This window comes from Lynx canadensis, chromosome B3 (genome assembly GCF_007474595.2).
Source record: "Lynx canadensis isolate LIC74 chromosome B3, mLynCan4.pri.v2, whole genome shotgun sequence".
Lineage (NCBI taxonomy): Eukaryota > Metazoa > Chordata > Mammalia > Carnivora > Felidae > Lynx > Lynx canadensis.
Genome location: NC_044308.2, coordinates 34,537,508 through 34,557,152, shown reverse-complemented (window position 1 = coordinate 34,557,152; position 19,645 = coordinate 34,537,508). Strand labels below are relative to the sequence as shown.

At 37.7% G+C, this 19,645-nt stretch overlaps 1 protein-coding gene across 2 annotated transcripts in view; it reads left to right on the top strand.

Moving 5' to 3' along the window:
- The window catches only part of LRRC49 (leucine rich repeat containing 49), a 150,880-nt gene that overhangs the window by 67,879 nt on the left and 63,356 nt on the right, over window positions 1-19,645 (top strand). The window lies entirely within an intron of this gene.

Sequence of the window (19,645 nt, the reverse complement as noted above, 5' to 3'; positions counted from 1 at the left end):
GTGATTTTGGATAAGTTTTAGACCCACTATCAGCTCCTCTTTTCTTTCTTCCACACAGTTTTTCATATCGCCCTTCCATATTCCCTACTTACAGGTAATTTGATACTTGGGCCTTCTCTGTCTTTTAGTTATGTTATGGGCATTGGTTTTATGTAATTTGTTCTTCTTGGCAGTTCTGTATTGTTTTTGGAAGGTGAGTTGGGACTTTCAGTCCATCTCTTTATTTACTTCATATATATGCATATGTGTGTATCCACGTGTGTGTGTAGTAGGTGTGTATACGTATTTCCCCTACCAGAATGCAATTTCCTTAAGAGTAGCAATTGTGTCGTACTCATCTTTCTGTCTTTAGCACTAATGTCAGTGCCGATCATGTAGTGTTCTTTCAACTTTCCTTTATCCTGTTACTGATTAAAACAAAGTTGCAGATAAACTCATCTGTCACTTATGATAGCAGCAGCTTGCATCCTTGACTACTCTTGTTGTCGCTTGCTGCCATCGAAGAGGATGCCAGAGCAGGTGGGATAGGTAGTTTTGAAGATCAATATAACTTACGCCCCCACCGGTGGACACTTATGTTGTTTCCATTTGGTGCTGGTCATGAGCATGCCAGAGAGAGAGAGGAAAAAAATAGGTACTCTGCCTACACATTTTAAATTTTTTTTTTTTTCAACGTTTATTTTATTTTTGGGACAGAGAGAGACAGAGCATGAACGGGGGAGGGGCAGAGAGAGAGGGAGACACAGAATCTGAAACAGGCTCCAGGCTCTGAGCCATCAGCCCAGAGCCTGACGCGGGGCTCGAACTCACGGACCGCGAGATCGTGACCTGGCTGAAGTCGGACGCTCAACCGACTGCGCCACCCAGGCGCCCCTGCCTACACATTTTAAACTGCATGGGCTCACTATATCCCTTCCCCCACCAAATGATTTTATTCTCTGTTTGCTACACAAATTCCTTCCAAACTCTACTTCAGAGCCTCTTTTGAAATAAGATTTCAACTATTCAGTATTCCTTTGTATTTTCTCTCCATTATTATCCCTAATTATCATGCCAAGACCAAGATATAATTATTTATATCTGATAATAATTCTGTTTTTGCCAACAAAACCTTACAATATAGCCCCCCAAATTCATTACCACAAACAGAATCTCTGCCAAGTTTACTTCTCATATATGTATTTGTTATAATTTCTCTCCATTTTAATATGGGAGGTTCCTTCCACAGATGAGTAGAATTCAGCAGGTTAAGTAAATTAGGTTATTCCCCAAACATTGAAATATTACACATGTACTAAAATAATAACATAGGAATAATTAGTGACATGGAAAAGTATTGGTTAAATGTAAAGGAAGCAGCATACAAAGCTATTTTATGTAACATGATCTACATTATGTTAAAAAATATATAAACTAGTATATCTTTAGGAGAGATTTCACATGGTTTAATTTTGGTCTTACACTTTTCCAGATTTTCTTAATGATTATGTGTTTTATATTAAGAGAAAAAAAAGGAAGGCAGAAAGGAACAGCTATGGAGCAGGTGGCTGATGTATTCTCATTCCATATTTAAGATTTTTGTTGCATACTTTGGGATGAGGTGAAGTTTTTTTTTTTAACTTTCAAATGTTTATTTATTTTTGAGAGAGAGAGAGAGAGAGCACGAGCCCGGGAGAGGCAGAGATGGAGAGGGAGACACAGAATCCAAAGCAGGCTCCAGGCTCTGAGCTGTCAGCACTGAGCCCGATGCAGGGCTCAAACTCACGAACCGGGAGATCAGGACCTGAGCCGAAGTTGGACGCTTAACTGACTGAGCCACCCAGGCGCACCCTTCCCTTCACCTTTTTTTTTTTTTTAAAGAAACACTACTATTATTATTTCATTCCATGTTTGTTATAGCAAAGACAAAGAGTGCAGAAATGTGTAAGGCAAAAAGCAAATGTACCATGCTACAACCCCCAGTCTCAATTGCAGAAGTACCACTCTTAAGAGTTTGATGAAAACCTATAAGGAAGGATTCCACTAGATTTTTGTTCCTAGGCCAACACTACTGACACACGAATAATATTTTTACAGTATGGAATCATGCTATATAGATTTTTCCTCGGCTTGCTCTTTTAGGTAGCAATATACTCTAGATATTTTTCCATGTTAGTACTTGTAGGCGGGGGGATAATGTAAAAAACTTCACAAGTATAGCATGTATACACTAGCAAGGATAGAATAGTGATTCAGAAATTTTAACCGATGTAGCATGGGCACTGTTGAGTCAGAATAGATGCTAAACTGGGTCTCAAGGCCCCTGCTGTGCCAAGGTTACTCTTTTTGCTGCCAAAACAACAGAGGTTCAGGACACTTCATAGCTGGGTCTGGGACACTTAGGCCTCTTGGGGGCAGTGGCCTTTACCAACTGGCATGGAATTATTTCAGAATTTTAACTAATACAGTTAGTTGTACCATGTGAATATCAGCCTTGTTTGTCTGTCTCATTCTTTTTAATGGCTACATTCAATTTCACTGTATGAATTAATTTTATTCTATGAGGCCCTTTTAGACCATTTGTCATTTTCAATGATGAAGTTATTCCTTTGATGAAGTTTACATCAGTGGTCTCAAACCCGACTCTGCATTAGGATCACTTCTAGAACTATTAGAATAATATAACCATGACCTTACCCCTAGCAATTCTGATTTAGATATGGATGGGTTCTAGGGCTTTGTGTTTTTTAATGAACTCCACAAATGATTATGATGCCCAGTCAGTATTAGAAGCTACCGAAATATGGGGGCACCTGGGTGTCTCAGTTAAGCGTCCAACTCTTGGTTTGGGCTCACAGGTCATGATCTCACAGTTTGTGAGTTCAGGCCCCGCATTGGGCTCCTCATCGAGCCTGCTTGGGATTTTCCCTCTCCCTCTCTGTCTCTGCCTCTCCCCGCTCACTTGCTCTCTGTCACTGTCAAAATAAATAAACCTGAAAAAAAAAAAGAAATGTAGAAGCTACCGAAATATGGAAGAATTAATATTTTAAAATAGGACAAGAGTGTACAATTTGTCCGTGTATACAATGTGTACAATATGTCGATATAACAAGTATTGGTGAAGATGTGAAGCTACTAGATAGAGCTCCCGTACCTGCCAGTAAGAGTGTAAATCAATAAATCATTTCGTAAATCTCTGGAAGTGTCTATTAAGTCGAAAGTAATAGCAACCCTTATGACTCAGCAATGCCACTCCTAGGTATAAACTCCACAGAAATGCTTAACATGTTCACCTGAATGTTCTTAGTTGCACGATTTATAATAACCTCATATACAAACAAGCCAACTGTCCTCCAACAGTAGAATAAAGTGTGTTTAGTGGAATACTACCCAGCAATGAGAGTCATCAAACTACAGCTACAGGCAATATGAGGCATCTCAAAAAATATGTGAAGCATAAGAAGCCAGATTCAAGTGAGTGCATATGAGTGAATTTCATTCACATAAAGTTAAAAAATAGGCAAACCTTATCTATAGTTAGATGAGTGGTTACTTTAGAGAGGAGTAACAGCTATAAGGGGAAACGGGCAGGGGGCATCGGGGTGTGGGTTGTGGGGACGGAAGTCTCGTCTTTCTAGCTTGCTAGTATCTTTGGCTGGTTTAATAATTAAATTGACATAGCACAGGTTAACAGGAGAAAAACAAATATAATTACATATGTTCGGGAGCCCCATAAAAATATGAGCCCCGAGGGCAAATCGAGCAGTTGCTCTGTCTCTGCCGTCAGGGCGAAGGAATGGGATAGGGGCGTGGGGCTTCAAAGGCAAGGAGGATTATTCACAGGACACTAAGAAGAACAGATAGTTGGTAATTAGATGTCTGCCCTGCCGTATATATAGATCTTTCAGATAAAAAATTATCTCTGATAATAGCTCTCTTTCTGAGCCAGGCCCCTATCTAAGTTCTTTTAGGTAGTTAAAAGTTTTACCTTTTAGAAAGCTAAGAATTTTACCTTTAAATAAGGTAAAAGTTTTTCTTGAGCCTCTGGGTCTTAATTGCCATCAGCTCAAAATAATCCACAGACCAAAGGGGCATAGTTTGGAGTCCTGTATTTTTTCCCCATCAGTCCCACTTCTGAAACTTCCCCAAGAAGATTCACAGTCCAGAAGCTGAGTTGGTAGAGTGGTGCATTTCTTTGAGCTAGTCTCTTAGTCCCGAGGGTAGGTCAATTCAGTTAGACAGTTGTGTCTCCTTGTAGGAGGTAGTAATGCATGTGGACTAGGTGCGTGCACTCAGGTATTTAATATGAGGCGTTTCTATGGAAACAAAAGAAAAACAATAGTTAGTGATTGGAGCAGATTATAATCACAGTTTCTGGGATTCTGAAAGGCAGCTAATCAAGAAGATACGTAGATGGTTGGCTCAAAGCATCTTTAGATAGAGTAAGGGCAGGTGGTGGCAATCTGATCGGTTCTCCTGATTTGTACTTTAAATGTGCCTGGTGATCTTTCTAATTGGCCATATAGCAACAGGCATGGAGATTGTCCATACGTATACTGTTGGGGTGATTTCTCTAAAGTTTATATCACATGGTTCAGCTTTAGCTTACATGACTTCAGAAAAAGGGCAGTTTTAGTTCTCACTGATTCCATGTCAGAGGGTGAGAGAAAAATTGGGAGATGCTAGTTCAGAGAGTTGCAACCAAATATTGGAGGAAACTAAAAATTCGGATTCTAGTCCATTTCACCAGTAGAAAGCAAAACGCCAAAGACAATTAATGTATTAGAAACTGATATCCAGAAAGGGCTATTACTGACACCTAATTTTTCTCTTTACAGTCATACGTGTTTTAGTCAGAGATAACCACAGTAAGACTAATTTGTTTGCAAATTAAGCCTAGTTTCAATAAACTTTGCCGGATTCTTTACGTAAGTGCAGCCAGAATGATGATTGATCATGTAGAATCTTTTAATCTGCTCTGTTGGAACTTTTCTTTTCTTTTCTTTTTTAATATTTATTTATTTTTGAGAGAGAGAGAGAGAGAGAGAGAGAGAGAGAGAGAGAATGAGTGGGGAAGGGGCAGAGAGAGCCAGAGACACAGAATCCAAAGCAGGCTCCAGGCTCTGAGCTGTCAGCACAGAGCCTGACGTGGGGCTTGGACCCATGAACCCATGAACCCTGAGATCATGACCTGAGCCGAAGTTGGATGCTCAACCAACTGAGCCACCCAGGTGCCCCGTCTGTTGGAACTTCTCATAAGGAATCTCAGATTAGTCTTTTAAAAACCCTCATGAAGGAAACAAAGATGCCAAGCCAAGGTCTCACCATCAGACGTTGCACGCAATACCTGTAGATCTGAATGGGTTCCTCTCCTATGGAGGTCCCCCAAATATCCTGAGGTTTCTGAGCTTGCCAGGAAGTAACATTCCTTTCTCACCTAGTGAGACTGCTGGGAACCCTGTAAGCAAGGTATGGGGCCAGTTTTTCCAAGGGGTTTTATTGGCTCCATAAAGTCAACCTTAGTTCCTTAAAGCTGTCTGGCATATCTGATTCTATACACATGCTCAAATACGACATTCCAGCCAAAGCCTTGGCAATATAATCAACGTTTCCAGTTGTGTCCTATTACAATGAGAATAGATTCTTATCGAATTTATGCAAATAGCTGTATTGGCATGAAAATGAGAATACTAAATTCCCCAATTCTGGATGGATCAGGTAGGGAGAAAAAGTAATTGTTTCCTCTTTGTTCACAAATTGTTGTACCATTTGTACCAAATTGTTGATAGCTTAAGAGAAAAGAGAAAAAGGTTTCCTTCAACCTGGTAAAACAAAACATAACAGAACCAACAATGTTCCAATGAAAAAAATCATAAAATTTATAATCGTTCTCATCATTTCATTCAGTCTCATGTTATTCTTTTTCTCCTTGAATGCAGTTTTTTCATGAGTTCTGTAAATTCTTACCCAGTTCACTTTTATGAACTTAAAGTCATCAAAAGCCTATATATTTCAAAAGTCCTTTCCTTGAACCTCCTTGAAAATGAAGTACTTTTGAAGGAATACTTTTGCAGAGCATCAGAGTAAAACAATAACTATCTGTAAATGACAAAAAACTATAAAATGCCCATTGTTAAAGATCTGATGAAATTCATTATAACAGTATTGATAAGGAAATATGTTTATTTTTGTGGCTCACAACATTTTGAGATAATAACTGGAATTATGATAATACCATAATCAATAGTGCTCATACTGGATCTTTACCAGAGTCACTGTATCCAAGGAGGTAGTTCTACTAATCTGCTAATTTAGAAAATTACACTACTTTAGCTTCCATCAGATCCTGTAGGCAGAAATCTGGGACACTGACATGATGATTCTTCCCTTATGCTGGATTTTGTCCAAGGTCCCAACATCTCTCAGCTACATTGCTTGCTGAAGCAAGCAATGTCCAGTCAGTAAAGACCCCTTCGTGGTCACCAACTGTAGGGGAGGAAAAATTTCCCTTCTACCATGCTAGGTTCTTTGGCTGGTTTAATAATTAAATTGACATAAGGCAGATTAACGGGAGAAAAACAAATTTAATTACTTGTGTACAGGAGCCCCATAAAAATGAGGCCTAACGGCCAGTCAAGCAGTTGCTCTGTCTCTGCTGTCCTGGGCTAAGGAATGGGATAGGGCCGTGGGGCTTCAAAGGTAAGGAGGATGATTCATAGGATGATAAGAAAGCAGATATTTGGTAATTAGATATTTGCCCTGCCATACTCTTTCAGGTAAAAAGTTATCTCTGGTAAAGCTCTCTTTGTGGGCCAGCCCCCACTCCCACCCCGCCCTGCCCCTGCCTATTTAAATTCTTTTAGGTAGTTAAGGAAAAGGTAAAAGTTTTTGTTGAGTCTTCTGGGTCTTAATTGCCTTCAGCTCAACGTAATCCACATACCAAAGGTCATGTATTTTGGGGGTCACATGTTCTGCTCTCCATCAGGGTAATGTTTTCTTTCTTAACCTGGGGACTGTTTATATGTGTATGTTCAGGTTGTGCAGAATCATCACACTGTGCATTTATGATTTGGGGACTTTTTTGTGTGTATATTAAAAATGATAGAAAGTTCAAAAACCACTAGAAAATCATCAATAGAAAGAAGTTCCTCCAAATAACAGAATTATTTCATGGTGGAATAATAAACATACTTCCATTAACTTTAAAAGAGGAATTTGGTCTGCAGTGGTATGCTTGAGCCAGCTTGTGTTGGCTCACTACACCAGTCTATGTGCATCTTTTCAGTTCAGCAACATCATCTTGGTAGTTTGAAATCGGCCATGCTGGGAATATTTACACCATAGGAATTGACAAGTACTTTATCAGTTTGTTGTTGTTTTCCCAGACTGCTGCTTACCTACACGGTGCTGAACTTAGATCTCTTTGCAATATTATTTGGCTTGCTTTATAGCCAGTGTAATTTTTAAACAATTAATATTAATGTTGAAAGTGGCTAAAATGAGCATGCTTTTTAGAATTCTTATCACACTTTGAGACTGCAAAGAATCCTTCTCTTTTTCTTCTGTAAATTTGAGGAGACTTAGGGGTGCCTGGGTGGCTCAGTCGGTTGAGTGTCTGACTTAGGCTGTGGTCATGGTCACACAGTTTGTGAGTTCGAGCCCCGCGTTGGGTTCTGTGCTGTCGGTTCAGAGCCTGGAGCCTGCTTCGGGTTCTGTGTCTCCTTCTCTCTGCCCCTCCCCCACTCACAGTCTGTCTCTCTCTCTCAAAAAAACGAATAAACGTTAAAAATTTTTAAAAAAAATTTGAGGAGACTTATTTGTATCCACATATCGATTCATAGGAGGAAATATATCATCAAGAACTTTGTCACCTTAGGGGCGCCTGGGTGGCGCAGTCGGTTAAGCGTCCGACTTCAGCCAGGTCACGATCTCGCGGTCCGTGAGTTCGAGCCCCGCGTCAGGCTCTGGGCTGATGGCTCAGAGCCTGGAGCCTGTTTCCGATTCTGTGTCTCCCTCTCTCTCTGCCCCTCCCCCGTTCATGTGCTGTCTCTCTCTGTCCCAAAAATAAATAAACGTTAAAAAAAAAATTTTTTTTTAAAAAAAGAACTTTGTCACCTTAAATTTGGTTTCAGTGTCATAAATTAGCATTATAAGAATGTGACCATGACTTGAGATCTACTTTTGGTAATTAGAGTCATTGTGAATCTCCTGAGACTGAAGCTGTGTTGCTTTTGTCTTTTTACTGCTAGAAAATGAGTAAGCTAATAGAGAAAGCTAATAGAATTGTCACCTAGAATTCTGAGACACTCAGTTCTGTGCTCATGTCTTTTGTCAACCAGGTGCTTAGGGACATGATAGATACTGTCCTTGTTGAATTGTTGTCAGTGCCATTGTTGCAGCAAAAGATGTCTAAAGAGGCAGTTTAACATTTTTCTCTATTTTGTTTAATTCTTCATGTCTCTACCTCCTCCTCTTCACTTTCTTTCTGTTTCTATCATAGCCATAGTCTTCTATTTATTTCTCTCTGGTATCACTTCAGCTTCTCAAACATTAAAATCTTGTAAACACTGTGATGAGTGGGTTAAACTTTTTGAATAGTTTCCCCAAGGGAAATTTGGCGATCTTTTTCATGTATGTGAAAAAATTTTTTGTTTCAGCCATATTTTTGCTTTGTGACAAAAAAGAATGGGCTATTGTTAGAATGCGTCTTTAAGAATCTGTAGAACCATCTTGTTTCTACGAACCCCTACTATTGTTGTGCACTAAAAAGAATTTTAGTGACTAAGTAACTAACATTACGTAACAAGTAGCAAAGTAGATGATTGTTTGTTAAGGAGGACCAAAAGAAAGGAACAAGAAAGTAAAAGAAATGTAAAGGGAGAGGAAAAAATGTGTTCTAGTTTTGCTTAAGGTATGTTAAAACTAATTATTGGTTTTAGTTGTTGTTCACCTATTCTTTTTTTAATAAAGTTCCTCATCATCTTTTCAGTGTTTTAACAGTAATTGATGATCATTGTCTGGATCTATTATTTATTTAGGGATTACAAAATGGTGATATTCCATCATTCTTTGTCTTTTTAAGTTCTATTTCTTCTATAAGAAAAAGACTTCCATTAACATTTTGATTACCCTGGAGAACAGTTTATGCAGGAAAGGGATGTAAATGCTTTATTTTCTTAATAAGCATGCAAGTGGATACTGCCTTTGACTTTTTTTTACTTTAATTTTTAAAATATTTTTCTAGACTGTAGAAGTTCTGTGTCTTTTCAGATCTTCTTGGAGCTTACTGGTATTTTCAAATCTGTTTTTATGTCTTGAAATATGTTTTTATATCCTATGTTTTGTAATTCAATTATGTGAAAAAGTCTTAGACAGTCAATGTCATCTGTGGTTTCTGCTGGCTGTCAGTCAGAGTGTTTTATTTCCTTTTGAACTGTGAACTATGTATTTTTTTGGGGGGTACCTTATCTTTGGGAACTTTTTGAGGTCTTGTATGAACGTAGGTTCCTCTGTGGAGAAATTTCATTTGTTTCTGTCAGATGCCAATAGGTATAAGCAGCCTTAGACTTCTTCAAAATATCACTTCTCTTGAAATGTTTTAGACCACCCATTTAGTGTGGATTCAGGATGCAAATTGTGGTTTGTGGTTTCAAGTAATCAGGGAAGAATTCTCCTCCCCTATTAGCTCCGTGTTTTGAGATGGGCAATATATCTGGGGTAGTGGGTAGGAAAGCTTATGTCTAAATAACTCTATATTGAAAGTCTAGTTTTTGGGTCTCAGATATAGGAAAGATCTCCAGTTAGACTCTCCAACTTGGGTAGCCTCTGGTATTTGTTTTCTGTCCCCCAGCTTTGAAGATCATATGAACCAAAGTTCAAGTTCATTGGGTCCAGTAAGTGTCCTCAGAGCTCTCTGGGTTCTCACCTTCACTTTTTTTTGTTTTTTAAACCTGTGTATTTCTCATTTTTTTAGCAGGTCATGGATGCATTTGAGATTTTTAAAATATATTTTATTTAGCATTTTTAGCTGTTTTTGCAAGAGCCTCAGTCTACAAACTTCATTCTGTCCGATATACAAACACCTTCATTATGTGCTATTTTAACTGTGCTTCATTCTTTAATACTTAATTATATGTTATCATATAGATTTTTCTAGCTATTTTATATTTATCAGTTGTGTATATGTCAGTCCTTGTGAGAACAACTTGATTATTCTAGTGTTCCATTTCATTTCAGCCTGCTAGATACATAGTAACTGTCCAGTAAAATTCTCACTGATCAATGTAAAATAAGTGAGTTTTTTATTAAGATTGTTTTCAGAGAATATGGTGCTTTAATGGTATGAAAGAGTAAAACCCCTTTTTCTAAAGTACCTAACTTACTTTTGGGAGAAGTTTCTAATTGGAGAAATTTGACTGATACTTGGGGGTTGTTAGTTAAATATCTATGTGCTCTGCTTGTATATATGGGAATTTTATTTTTTCTCTGTGTTTTATTAAGTAAGCCTAAAATGGACTGAAATATGTTCTTTTCCTTTTGAGATGTGAGTTTTGGTCAGTAGGGACACACTGTTCTCCGTAGGTTCTTTAGCAGATAGGAAGCCGATGCGGCATCGGGAGAAGACCACTAGGGGAAGAACAAATACATGAGTAATCTGGAAAAAGATTAAAGTCAAATTATGAGTTAGGTGTCGGCCTTTGGACCCAAGCTTTTCCATTCTGGGGACTCCGAAGAGGCAAGCAACTGAGTGTTCTTAAAATAAAGACTGTTCTTAAAAGGCAGTAGTACTTTACTATACTTACCCTTCTGTTTCCAGGTGGTTTTGTTTTTGTTTTATAACCTGACCTTGATTTTCTCTGGTTAGGTAGTATGTAACCCTTCATTAGCCTGGATTTGTACTTAATGAGACTTCTTTCATTTGATTAGAGAATGTCTTTAAAATCGTATGTACCTTGTCAGTGCATTTCTAGGAATGTCTGGCGTGTTTATTGGTCAAATGCCTGGCAGATGGAAATGAAATTTTGTGAGGAATCTTCTGGATCAAATATGGATTTATTTTTACCTTAATGAAACTATTCAAAGCATAAAGACTTTAGTCTGAGTATCAGTGCTAGCAGCTGACCTGGAAAGGGTTGCCAGGATAGTACCTGCTAAGGATTGCAATGATTTTCCCACTCCTGGTGCCTCTTTGGTTGTGCTTGAATTACAGACACAGACCAGATGGGCATCAACAGATCTCCTAGATGTCTGAAGTGCTTCATAATGACTACATTCAGTGGACATAATATTTTCTTCTGTAGTCACTAATGTGCTTTGTATTTGAATTCAATGAAGACAGTGTGTAGTTTTGTGTTTAACACCACTAGTTACATTCCCCAAAGGAATATTTGGGCTAGGAACAGTTACAATCATTTTAGTTTGCAATTATACTTGCAATAAGAAATAAATCATAGACTCTACAGTCTAAGTTATAAATAGACATTAAATAACAATAGGGTGCCTGGGTGGCTTAGTTGGTTAAGTGTCTGACTCTTGATTTCAGCTCAGGTCATGATCTCACAGTTCGTGGGATAGAGCCCCATGTCGGGCTCTGCATTGACAGTTTGGAGCCTGCTTGGGATTCTGTCTCTCTCTCCCTCTCTGTCTCTCTCTCCCTCTCTCTCTCTGTCTCTCTCTGTCTCTCTGTCTCTCTGTCTCTCTCTCAAAATAAGTAAATAAACAAACATTTAAAAAATAACAATGAAATCAGGATTTACTTGCAATAAAATGTTTTCCAGCTTCCCTCTGCTTCTGGACATATTATTTCCACTTTTCAGTGCATATACCTGGTTAGTGACAGATATCAGATCATAATGATAACATGATATCCTTTAAATAATTCTAAGACTAATGTAAGAAAAATTTTTTTATTAAGTTTTAGATCAAAGATAAGCTTTTGGAAATCATACCAATTCATCATAGTCTTTCACTCATTCACCAAAATTATTGCACACTCACTAGATGCTGGGGGCTATGATAGGTTTTGGAATAGTGATCATGGTACATTTCTAGCCCTCAAGAACCTTATAGTTTAATTCTGTTTAGATATGCTGGGCCATTGAAGAAAAATACTCTTCAGCACAGAAGAGTTCTCTTGCCTGTACTGGCTCTGCCTCTGCTTTTCACATCACTGCATCTCTTAAAGGTCGAAGTTAGTATCCCATCCTGTGGTAGTTGGAGGAAAACTTAAAGAAAGCCTTTTTGAAATATGTCCTAAGGGCCATGGGTCACCAATATAACATACCGTTCCAGACAAGGGAGACCTGATAGATGAAAAGGTGATTTGTCAAATGACAAAATTTTTTACATTTTAAATGTCTTTGTAAATCAATTTATCGATATATAATTTACATGTAACAAAAAGCACGCATTGTAAGTGTCGAGTGAATGAATTTTGACAAAGTGCACAGCCTTGTAACCACCACCCAATCATTATTAACCTATAGAAAAAGCCGGCTGTTACTCTAGATTCCTCCCTTCCTCGCATCCAAGTAAGTACTAGTTTCTGTACGTGCTACATCCTAACTTCCATAGAACCTATCCTGTCCTCTTTACTCTCTTTCGCTTCTGCCTTAGTGTTTGATATGTTAGAGGCTGGTTCCTTTCTTACCTCTATTTACTGCAATCTGTAACTAATTTTTTGCTCTTAATTCATTTCTTTCCTTTATACTTTCCATAACGTTACCAATTATGTTGATAGTTACTAGTTATTGTAATCCTGTTAGCACCCGCCTCCCTTGCTTAAACTCCCTTGATAGGTCTTCAGTCAGTTCACACTCTCAGATCTCAATTTCTGAGTAAGAGATTGTTTCTCAGCAACTGACGTGATGGTGACATTATTTATCAATAGGAAGTATACATAGAGAAGTAGGTTTGTGGATTGAAGACGATGACTTTGTTCACTTAACAATGTAGAGAAACACAAATTTGCCTTGTGTTTCAGTTTTGAACTTATCAGAAGCATCTTTGATTTTAGCTTTATGTAAACAACTATGAGGGAAGGAGAGAAGCATTTTTCAAACGTCCGTTAAACATCAGAAACTATTCTGAGATGTTTTATATTGATGGGGAAAAAAGAATTTTGTTACTGCTAGGTGGGAAAAATTTGCAATGTTTGTTCAAGTTTATTTATACTAGTAGTGATTATTAAATTTAACGATCTCTCATTTTCGTCTGCATATGCTAGCCTTTTAAAAAAATGTCTTCCCAACTGATAGTGTTTAAATGCCAATACCCCCAAACGCGATACGTAGATTCAGTGCATTCCCTATCGGTATTCCAACCGCATTTTTTGCACAGGTATAAAAACTGCTCCTAAAATATATAGAGCCACAAAAGACCCTGAAATAGCCATAGGAATACTGAGAAAGAATAACCAAGCATCACATTTCCTGATTTCTAAGCTACAGTCATCAAAACAGTATGGTACTGGAATAAAAACAGACAAATACACCAATGGAATAGAATCGAGAGCTCAGAAATAAATCCAAGTATATCAGGTCAACCAATATGGACAAGGGAGCCAAGAATACTCAATGGAGAAAGGACAGTCTCTTTAATATTCACAGGTGAAAGAATGAAACTGGACTCCTGTCTTATACCACTCACAAAAAATAACCCAAAAGGGATTAATGACTTAAATGTAAGATCAAAACCATGAAAGTCCTAGAAGAATACACAGAAATAAACCTTCAGGACCTGTGTTTTTATTATGATTTAAAAAAAATATGATACCTAAAGCACAAGCAACAAAACAAAAAATAAACAAGTACTGCATCAAAGGAAAATCTTCTGTACAGCCAAAGAAGCTATCAATGAAGTGAACAGACAACCTATGCAATGGGAAAAATATTTGCAAACCACGTCTCTCATAAGGGATTCATATCCCAAATGTATGAAGAACTCCTACAACTCGATAGCAAAAAAAAAAAAAAAACAACCCAATTAAAAAATGGGCAAAAGACCTGAATAGACATTTCTTCAAAGGAGATATACAAAAGGCGAATGGGTACATGAAAAGATATTCAACATCACTAGTTATTAGGGAAATGCAGATTAAAACCATGGTTTTAATATAATGAGTTATCATTTCACACCTGTTAGAATGACCATCGTCAAAAAGAGAAGAGATAACAAATGCTGGTATGGATGTGGAGAAAAGGGAACCCTCGTGCGCTGTTGGTGGAATTGTAAATTCATACAACCACGATGAAAAACAGTAGGGAGAATTTTCACAAAGTTGAAAACAGAGCTACCATATGATCCAGCAATTCCACTTCCTGGAATAGGTCCAAAGGAAATGAAAACTAACTTGAAAAGGTATCCGCATCCCCCTGTTTATAGCAACATTGCTACAATAACCAAGCCATGGAAACAAGTTAAGTGCCCATCAGTGGATGAGTGGATAAAGAAGTTATGGTGTATATATATGAATGTTGTTCAGCCATAGGAAATAAGGGAATCCTATCATTCGTGACAACATGGATGGACCCTGAAGGCATTATATTTCACCCTGAGTGAAATAAGTCAGACAGAGAAAGATAGTTACTGTGTGATCTCACTGATATGTGGAATCTAAAAGCAAAACCAAAACCAAGCTCACAGAAAGAGATCAGACTTGTGGTTACCAGAGGTGGAGGATGGGGGTAGGGGAGAATTGGAGGAAGAGGGTCAAAAGTCCAAACTGCCAATTATAAGATAAATTAGTACTCAGGACTAATATACAATATGATGACCACGGCTAACACTGCTGTATGACATATAGGAAAGTTATTAAGAAAGTAAAAACTATGAGTTCTCATCACCGGGAGGAAATTTTTTTTTCTCTCTTTTGTTCTTTCTTTTCTTTGTATTGTATCTATATGAAAAAATGGATGTTAGCTGAAGCTATTGTAGTAATCATTTCACAATATATATATAAGTCAAACCACCATGCCGATGTATGTCAATTGTTAATAAAACTGGGGGAAATTGTCTTCCTAAAATTATCTAAATTTGTCTCAAAACCCATAATGAGCATATGAGTTGTGAGATTTACCTATTAGATGGTAAAGATAATCTCTAAGGTAAAAAAAAATAGGAGAGGATCTTTTTACCTTGAATGGGAGAAAAATAGAAGAAATATTTAAATGTGACAATAAAAAAAGGGAACTTTAGTCTTACCATATACCTTGCCTTGACCTTAATTGTCAACATATAGGTTATTTTCTATACCATAAATATTCTATATCCCCTAGCTTTTCTTACACAGGAAGAAGGGATATTCAATACAGTGCCTGAATAAAGAAAGTACTCTTAGGCCTAAATGTTTACGTTAGTTATTTGAATAGTCATCAAATTTTGATGATTCTAACATAATGATTTTAACTAGTTGTGATTCTAACATAAATGATTTTAATGATTCTAACTAGTCTTCTCTGGGGTATCACTTAGAAAAGCGAGTATTCCCTTCTTTAAAAAATGAAAGTCCTCAAAAAATTAAAAATAGAACTACCATTGAGTAATTCCACTTCTGGGTATTTATCCAAAGAAAATGAAAACACTTACTTGAAAAGATATCTGCATGTTCATTGCAGCATTATTTATAGTAGCCAAGATGCGGAAACAATATAAGTGTCCATGGACAAATGAATGGATAAAGAAAATGTGGGATGGATGGATGGGTGGACGGACAGACAGACAGGGAGAGGTATATAATTGAATATTATTCAGCCATAAGATAGAATGAAATCTTGCCATTGGTGACAACATGGATAGACCTTGGGGTATAATGCTAAGTGAAATAAGTGAGACAAAGAAAGACAAATACCATATGATTTTACTTATATGTGGAATCTAAAGACAAAAACAAAAACCAACAATAAAAAAGCAAAACAAGTTCATAGATACAGAGAACAGATTGGTGGTTGCCAGAGGCAGGGGGCTGGCAGTGAGCGAAATGGGAGAAAGGAGCCGAAAGGTACAAACTTTCAGTTCTAAAATAAATTAGTCATGGGAATGTAATGTATGGCATATTGGCTCTTACTAATAATACTGTGTTGCATATTTGAAAGTTGCTAAGAGAGAAGATCTTAAAAGTTCTTACCACAAGAAAAAAATTCTGTAAAAAAGTTCTGTAACTGCGTGTAGAGATGGGTATTATACTAGATATATTGTGGTGGTCATTTCACAATTTACACAGATATTGAATCATTATGTTATATACCTGAAACTAATATAATGTATATCAATTATACCTCCATTTTTTAAAAGACCCAATCAAAATCCCAGCAAGCTGATATCAATGAATGTGTTCTAAGGTTTAAGTGGAAAAGCTAAGACCTTGAATAGCAACACAATACTGAAGAACACAGCTGGAGGACTCATACTACCCTATTTCAAGACTTATATTAAGGTACAATAATCAAGACAGTGTGGTATTGGTGAAAGAGTAGACATATATATAAGTAGAAGAGAATAGACGACCTAGAAATAGATTCACACAAATATAGTCAAGTAATCTTTGACAAACGAGCAAAGGCAATTCATTTGAGAAAGGGTAGTCTTTTCAATAGATGAGACTGGAAAAATAGGATATTTATATTTAAAAAAAGAATCTAGACGTAGACTTTATATGTTTTACAAAGTTTACTCAAAATGGATTGTAGACTTAAATATAATACACAAAGCTATAGAACTTCTAGAAGAAAATTTAGGCAACCTTGGGTTTGGTGATGAATTTTTAACGTTTATTTATTTTTGAGAGAGAGAGAGAGACAGACAGAGCTCGAGCAGGAGACAAGCAGAAAGAGAGGGAGACACAGAATCTGAAGCAGGCTCCAGGCTCTCAGCTCTGAGTATGTTTCAAGTATGTTAGCAAGCTATCAGCACAGAACCTGACGCGGGGCTCGATCTCATGGACTGTGAGATCACGACCTCAGCCGAAGTGGGTCAGTTAACCGACTGATCCACCCAGGCGCCCTTGGTGATGAATTTTTAAATAGAATACGAAGACCATGGCACATGAAAGAGAAAACTGATAAGTTGAACATCATTAAAATTAAAAACTTCTGCCCTGTGAAGACACTTTTAAGAAAAATGAGGGGCACTTCGATGGCTCAGTCGGTTGAGCGTCCCACTTCAGTTCAGGTCATGATCTCACGGTTCGTGGGTTCGAGCCCCGTGATGGGCTCTGTGCTGACAGCTCAGAGCCTGGAGCCTGCTTCGGATTCTGTGTCTCCTCCTCTCTCTGCCCCTCCCCAGCTCACGCTCTGTTTCTCCCTGTCTCTCAAAAATTAATAAATGTAAAAAAAATTTTTTTAAAAAGAAAAATGAAAAGGCAAGTCACAGACTAGGAGATATATGTGCAAATCATATACCTGATAAGTTATTTGGGTATATTTGTATATATGTATATATTTATATATCCATGATAGACAAAAATTCAAAACACAAGAAATAACAGGTGTTTGTGAGGATGTGGAGAAAGGGGAACCCTCCCGTACTGTTGGTGGGAATGCAGCTGGTGCAGCCACTCTGGAAAACAGTATGGAGGTTCCCCAAAAAGTTAAAAATAGAAGTACCTTATGATCCAGCAATCACACTACTTTGTATTTACCCAAAAAACATGAAAGCACTAATTCAAAGGGATACATGCACCCTGATATTTATAGCAGCATTGTATACAATAGCCAAGATATGGAAGCAGCCCAAGTGTCCATCGACTGATGAATGGATAAAGAAGATGTGGTACACACACACACACACACACACACACACACACACACACACACACAATGGGATATTATTCAGCCATAAAAAAGGAAATCTTGCCATTTGCAATGACATGGATGGAGCTAGAGAGTGCTATGCAAAGCGACATAAGTCAGAGACAAACACCCTATGATTTTACTCATATGTGGAATTTAAGTAACAAAGCAAACAAGCAAAGGGAAAAAAAAATGAGAGAGAGAGGCAAACCAAGAAACATACTCTTAACTATAGAGACCAAATTGATGATTACCAGAAGGGAGGTGAGTGGAGGAATGGGTAAAATAGGTGATGGGGATTAAGGACTGCGCTTGCTGTGATGAGCACAGGGTGATGTATGGAAGTGTTGAGTCACTAAATTGTACACTTGAAACTAATATTACGCTGTATATTAACTAAATGGAATTTAAATAAAAACTTTAAAAAAAAGAAGATACAGAGATGGCAAATGCATATGAAAAAATGTCATCCTTTGACATTAGGAAATTGCATATTAAAACAATGAGACCTCTACACACCTTTTGGAGTGACTATTATAAAAAAAAAAAAAACCTGACATATAGCAAATGCTGATGAGAATGCGGAGCTGGTAGGAATGCAAGATGTTACAGCCACTTTGGAAGACAGTTCGGCAGTTTCTCATAAAGCTAAACTAGTCTCACTATATAATCCAGCAGTTGCACTCTTAAGTATTTACCCAAATGAGTTGAGAACTCATGTTCACTCAAAAACCTGCAGACAAATATTTATAGCAGTTTTATTTATAATCACGAAAATCTGGGAGCAACCAAACTGTGGTACATCCAGACAACGGCATATTAGTGATAAAGAGAGAGAGAGCATGTGCTGTGAAGACACAAAGAGACACGGAAGAAGCTTTTTTTTTTTTTTTAATGTTTATTTTTTTGAGGGAGAGCGTGAGTCGGGGAGGGACAGAGAGAGGGGGGACAGAGGATCCAAAGTGGGCTCTGCGCTGACAGCAGGGGGCCCAGTGTGGGGCTTGAACTCACAAACTGTGAGATTATGACCTGAACTGAAGTCGGACGCTCGACTGACTGAGCCATCCGGGTGCCCCAAGACATGCAAGAACCTTAAATGCAAATGGCTAAGTGACAGAAGTCAGTCTGAAAAGGCTATATTCTGTATGGTTCCAACTATATAACATTTGGAAAAGGCAAAAACTGTAAAGACAATAAATAGATCAGTGCCAGAGATTCAGGGAAAGAGGAGGAGGGTTGAAGTAGGGGATTTTTTTAGGATCATGGAACTATTTTGTATGATACTTACGCATTTGTCAAAACCCACAGAACTTTATAGCACAGAGTGAACCGTAATATATGCAAGTGTAAAAATAATATTTAGGAGGTTAGAGGATCCAGGGAAGGAATGAATAAGGACTATGACAAGAGAAGCTAACTGTATTTCAAATGTATGAACCAACCCCCCTTGAAGGGGTGAGGGGGGGAGGTGTTGACCTAAGTAACTTTGGAATGAGTATATAAGACTAAATGCTAAAGGAATTACACATCACAGTTATACTTTAGTTAACAAAGTTGTTTCCTGTGGGGGTTCAGGTTGAAAAATGCTGATACCACTATGCATATATTCTGGAGTTAAACAATTAAATAAATGGATGAGATGGTGGGAGTCAGATTTCTCCTTGTTGGAGTAGGAATTTACAGATAAGTGAGGGAAAGAGGCTAGAATAATCCTTTTGATAATAGAATTGGGGTACATCAGTGTGAATTCATGTTTAGCCTAACATAGACATAAATGATTAAATATTATAGGTGTTTGTATACACACATGTTAATATTCACACATACATGTCCTTGCTCTGTTGGCAGAGGGCCTGAAAAAAATGACACCCCAGGAGCAA